This window comes from Pseudochaenichthys georgianus, chromosome 9, assembly GCF_902827115.2.
Source record: "Pseudochaenichthys georgianus chromosome 9, fPseGeo1.2, whole genome shotgun sequence".
NCBI classification, from domain to species: domain Eukaryota; kingdom Metazoa; phylum Chordata; class Actinopteri; order Perciformes; family Channichthyidae; genus Pseudochaenichthys; species Pseudochaenichthys georgianus.
This window is the reverse complement of record NC_047511.1, coordinates 429828-436120: the sequence shown is the minus strand read 5'-3', so window position 1 is coordinate 436120 and position 6293 is coordinate 429828.

Here is a 6293-nt window from a genome sequence, read left to right as displayed (position 1 = left end):
CTGAACTGTAGTGGAGTAGAAGTACCAAGTGCATAACATTGAACTTAAGTACAGTACTTGAGTAAATGTTACTTAGTTACTTCCCACCGCTGCACACACTCTTCTCCTTCAGGGGTTAACTGGTGGGGGTCTTCTGTAGATCCTGTAGTTTTCCTTCAGCATTGCCTCAGAGTATGTCTCTCATGATAACAAGCAGCTGTGCAGCATGGAGACAGGCAGGCCAGCTGTTATATGCTCCTGCTTCACTCAGAGCACTACTGTCACATACAGTGGTTGTGAACTGTTGTGTCACTATTGCACAGTTAAGATATGAATAAATGATGGCGTCATAGCTGGGGGGATATAGGTCAAAGGGACGAAAGGTCTGGTGTCCACAGAGAGGAAGGACTTCCTGTGGCACTGTGTCTCTCTCAGGAAATGAGTCATCTCTCAATATCACCTGTGTCTGACCAGCACGTCATGGGGGTGGGAGACAGGTCCGGCATGAGAACATAATGAATGACGTGATGAGCCAACTATAGCTTTATATATTTTACATTGCATTTAGCTGACGCTTTTATCCAAAGCGACTTACAATAAGTGCGTTCGACCAACAAAATACAAACTTGAAGAAAACAGAATCATATAAGTACATCAGGTTTCATAAAGCTAAAACATTTCAAGTGCTGCTCAACTGGCTTTAGATAAGCCAGTCCTTTATTAGTATATAAGTGCTTTGTTAATAGTTCTATCGCTCGAGGTGGAGTCGAAAGAGATGAGTTTTCAGTCTGGAAGGTGTGTAAGCTTTCTGCTGTCCTGATGTCAATGGGGAGCTCATTCCACCATTTTGGAGCCAGGATAGCAAACCCATGTGTTTCTGCTGATGGGAACTTGGATCCCCCTCGCAGCGAGGGTGCAGCGAGTCGTTTGGCTGATGCAGAGCAGAGTGCACGCGCTGGGGTGTACGGTTTAACCATGTCCTGGATGTAGGAAGGGCCAGATCCATTCGCAGCATGGTACGCAAGTACCAGTGTCTTGAAGTGGATTCTAGCAGTTACCGGAAGCCAGTGGAGGGAGCGGAGGCGTGGTGTGGGAACATTTAGGAAGGTTGAAGACCAGACGAGCCGCTGCATTCTGGATGAGCTGCAGAGGTCGGATGGCACGTGCAGGTAGACCAGCCAGGAGGGAGTTGCAGTAGTCTAGGCGTGAGATGACGAGAGCCTGGACCAGAACCTGCGTGGCTTTCTGGGTCAGCTGGGGTTGCATCCTCCTGATGTTGAAAAGCGTGTATCTGCAGCAGCGTATTTGTATCTTTTCGTGTCAATTCATTTTTCTACATTTTTTGTATCTTTACCAAACATGGCCATTATGTGTAACTCTCCTCCACCACCGTTACAAAGCCACTCACACTGTATGGAGAGGCTTACGTTACAATCTTACATTCTCACTGAAAGTACTTCCGTGTGTATGGTGTCTCATTTCTGGGACATTCGGGCTATACCTGTGAAGTCATGTGTACTTACTTATTGTGTGCTTTTCTTCTATATATTAATATGTTAGCTCATTCTGTATTATTGCATGCCTTTCTTTTACCTGCTATGCCACGTTTGCTTCTGCAACCTTTGCTGTACATTGCACATGTCCCCCGTGGGGCCAACACAGGCTCTGTGAGTCTGATGTGTGTCCACTAGAGGGAACTGCAATCCAGTCTCTGAGGCCCTCTCAACACCAGCGTGTTTAGTTCTTCTAAAGATTGGACTGTGATTAAATCAATATATTAGGGAATGTCCTAACGTGTCCTTTACTCAACATAAGAAGAACACACAGATTAAGATACAAGACTGACCTGGAAAATGTTATCATATAAAAACTGAATTTCCCCCTCGGGAAAAGGTCCATCTCAATTTAAATAAGGATGCTGGAAGTTGCTCATGTGATGTATTTGTTGAGACGATGTGAAACATTCACTACTCGGATGATTCAGAAAACATTGCACACGTTTTTATATTTTGTACACACTTTCATTTTTCCAATCAACATAGATATACACGTAATATTAGATATAATATTACGTGCATTAAAGCTTCATACAGCCTGACCATGATGGTGTAGGTCATGTATCAAAAGTGTTTTAATACATGATGTTTTTATTGTTGACCAGTAGTGTTTGTGTGTGTACCGAACTGTAGATGACACTGCAGCTTGTGGTGGGCGGTGTTCTCTGTGGATGGGGGGTGGGGGTGATTGCCTGAACAGATCTTGGGGGGTCACACAAATGGCAGTGAGGTGAAGAGGTCAGCAACATAATTCTGAAATGAACAGATAAATCAGAAGGGCCCAGGCCCTGGTGCAACAGCCACCTGATGGTCCCTCTCCAACACTCGCTCCTCCCACACAAAGTGCTACACTGTAAAAAGCTTACCATCTAAGGCTACTGTAAAGTCTGGTTGCTCCAGCTCATAGAGTCACATAGTGAACCCATACATGTACCCCAGCGTGTTATGTTACAAACGTAAAGTCCGGTCCCCAGCACGGAGCAGCTGCTGGATGCTAACAGCATAGTTGGGCAATTTGCACAATTAGTATACCTTGTTTCAATTAGCATGCATTACCATTACAGCCTGTGGACAACACTTAAAACATGGCTCGGCCAAGTTGGACCATGTTGGAGTGCTTTTGTGGGTTATTGAGGATGCTGATTATATTTCTGACGGTTTAAGGCTTGACAGTTGCAGCTTCAACTGGAAAATAGCAATATTTGAGCTCTGTGGGCTGATTTTGATGAATCTTTGGTCCATTTTTTATATGAGGGGCATCTGGATCATTTGGATCTGACAGATTGCTTATTTATTTGAAAAATAATTGTCCACAGTAGAGATCATAATTTGCCATTTTTTATCCTGAAATGGCCTGACCCGTACATTTCTAACGTAACACACTGGGGTACTCAACGTTTCTGGGTTCACTATGCCGGCAACCAGGATGTTACGAGAGTACGAACAGCCCGTCTTCCTCTTCATGATGCATATTTAAGCAATGCATCAAACAATCGCTTGAGCCACAAGTCTCCAGGGTGTTGGTGCCTCAGCCGTTCTTGGTCTGGTTGCTTACACTGGGTTAAGCTAATGTGAGCATATTTTAACAGTATATTCATTATTACTGACATTCAGTTCTTTGAGTTGTTAACCCCTTCATTACATGATGTTGTATCATCTACAGTCCTGTCCATTATCCCTTTGTCTTGATCACAGTTACTGATAACCTGTTTACATTTGTATTTGTTTTTGCACCTTACAATTACACTTTTTTCACATTTATCCTCGTGTGAACTCTTACCTGAGCTAAGAGTGTTTAATAATGTGTCCTGCTGCTGCTAAAATACCTGCATGTCCCTACAGGGATCAATAAGAGTGTATCTTATCTTATATGCACTCCTTCCTACTGTTTACTGAAACTGCTGCTAACAATTCCCCTTCTCGTGATGTCTTTTCACTTTCTTTAGCTGTGACTGAAGTGGCTGACATCTTGAAATACAGCCCACACAGCAAACCAATCCAAACCCTAATCCACCTTAAAGTTAACCCAAAAGATGTGCAACAAATGTAATTGTTGCAATGTATGGAGACTTTATGCAAAACATTAGTTTTTCTGACACGCTTAAAGCCAAGTCCATAACTATTTACTTGTCATGGCTTCAAACAACTGCCCACCCATTTGCACGTGCTGGGTGTGAACAGAGGAACACAGAAGTGAGAGACTTGGCTGATCATCTCAAAGCTCTAGTCATGGCCAACTCCCCGAGAGGACGAGTATTGGGTCCCAGCCGAGATAACAATGTGTTGTTCTCAAGGTGAGAATGGGTGATCACATGTGATCACTTCTATTGGGCTTCCATCTGATCACGGAACATTCCTTTAGCTGAGCTTTGAATATGCAAGACCTCCCTCAGAGCATACGTCAGGTGACCACAAGCCGGCATAATGGATGTTCATCGTGTAAATTCACATGTGGATTGGACTGCCTCCAGCAGCTCACCCTGACTGACAGACAGGCTGAATCCACACTTCTTGCAGTGTGCCACAAACTGCCTCCACAGACCGCCTGCATGCTGAGAGTCGGGGCACTCAGAGGGCGTTCACACCTTGTTAAGTTTTACAACTGGTGCATTTGTCCATCCCGGCGTCTATTGCTCCTGTGACTCGGCTCTGCTTTGAAGTGACCTTCTCTGTCGGCCGAGGTGATGGGGGATTTAGGGTCTTCGCTGTGAATGTGATGCAGAACACCTTGAGGTGCATATGGCCCGCTGGAATTCACAGCGTGAACCTGGAAGAGGTGATCTTCATCATCCAATACCATAACAAGTGATCTTATCTTCAGTCAGCTAATAGCTCTACGAAGTAAGGGGCTGACTGTGGACTGTGAATGAAATAGTCACTCAGTTTAAGCAATAATGTCTCATAATAACGGTGACACTTTAGCCCGAGTTGCTCAGGTCTTGGAACATGGTGACATTCCAACAGCAAGGTCACATGGGACAAGAAACGAGAGCAGTGAGGGGCGAGAGAGGAACTACAGCACTATTTGAAACACCACCGATTCGCAGTGGTCGAAGGGTTAACAGCTCATCAGCCTATCAGGAATGACATATGACTGCTCACATTATGATTGTCTTTCTTTCTTTTAATACATTACAATGAGTCAGTAGTGTGAAGCACAGCTGAGCGGACCACTGTGCTCTCGCTCAGCCAGCGGGCGGGCCGCGAGCCGGTGATCCAGGGCAGCGCTTTGAAGGCGTGTTTAGCTATCTGTTCATATGTACATTCTACGTGCTTATATTACGGTGGGTTAGCGTACATGTTGCCTCATTCATTTAAATGTGGAGAGACATGCAATGAAAGAGGAATTGTGCCCACTCGCTCAGAACGAGGAGTGGACTGCCTTTTTGTTTGTATCGTGCACAGCGCGAAGAGTGTGCTGGAAGGGAGGAGAGCATTTCCAGATAGACAATTTGGAGACGCAAACATTAACACTAAACAAGAATAACCAAAATCCTCTTTGTAAATGTTCCTTGAAAATGGTCATTCGTGTTTCTTTGACATCAAGGATACATACAATCTGTTCTATTCAGAAACTATAAATGCAATCATAAGAGGATATTTAAAAGAAGGATTAGCACTTCACTGAACAATGTGAAACATTGACTTTAAACACATGTGTTATGTCAGCTGATGATTCAGATGGATTCTTTGAGGTCTCGATTGGGTCCATCAGGTATCTTATATTATCTTTCTTAGACAATCTGTTGAGAGTGATGCACAGATGGCAGAATAACCACACTTGATAACATGAATAACTATCAGTGCCTAGCCGACATCCATCAGGACCGTCCAGGTCCAGCAGACGGGTCACGGTTCACCTCCAGCTGCATGCAGGATATCTGTTCAGTCCGTTCTGACTCTGACCCGGCGCTCTCGTGTTTGTGTTACTGGCATCGATTCCCTCCAAACATGATGTATAACGTTGTGGAGGTGTCACTGCAGTGCAGACACCAACGCAGGGCGTGGCAGAGAGAGGATGATATCTCTTTTTACAAGTTGCTCAGGTTTAAACTTGAACAAAAAGAAAGAACACTTTTACAACATAAGTACACATGTGCTCATCTTACCCTACTCTCCTCTATGCACACCACGTTACACACGTGACTTTGGCACACCTGCACAAGCCTGAGACTGTGCGTGTGTGTGTGTGTGTGTGTGTGTGTGTGTGTGTGTGTGTGTGTGTGTGTGTGTGGTGTGTGTGTGTGTGTGTGTGTGTGTGTGTGTGTGTGTGTGTGTGTGTGTGTGTGTGTGTGTGTGTGTGTGTGTGTGTGTGTGTGTGTGTGTGTGTGTGTGTGCGTGAGTGTGTGTGTGTGTGTGTGTGTGTGTGTGTGTGTGTGTGTGTGTGTGTGTGTGTGTGTATGTGTGTGTGTGTGTGTGTGTGTGTGTGTGTGTGCGCGTGTGTGTGTGTGTGTGTGTGTGTGTGTGTGTGTGTGTGTGTGTGTGTGTGTGTGTGTGTGTGTGTGTGTGTGTGTGTGTGTGTGTGTGTGTGTGTGTGTGTGTGTGTGATGAACAATGGAAGATATTCACTGGACCGTGCATATGCAGGCCATTTATCAAAACACTGAACAGATCAGTGTCCATGCGCTATGACTCTAATTCACCTCATTTCATGTATTTTCTTTTGAGTGTGCTGGTGTCAGAGTGATTGCAGTAACAGCTTGCATGGATTGCTTCGCCTTTGTTTCGAAATAATGTTTCCCCTTTTACCTGTGCACG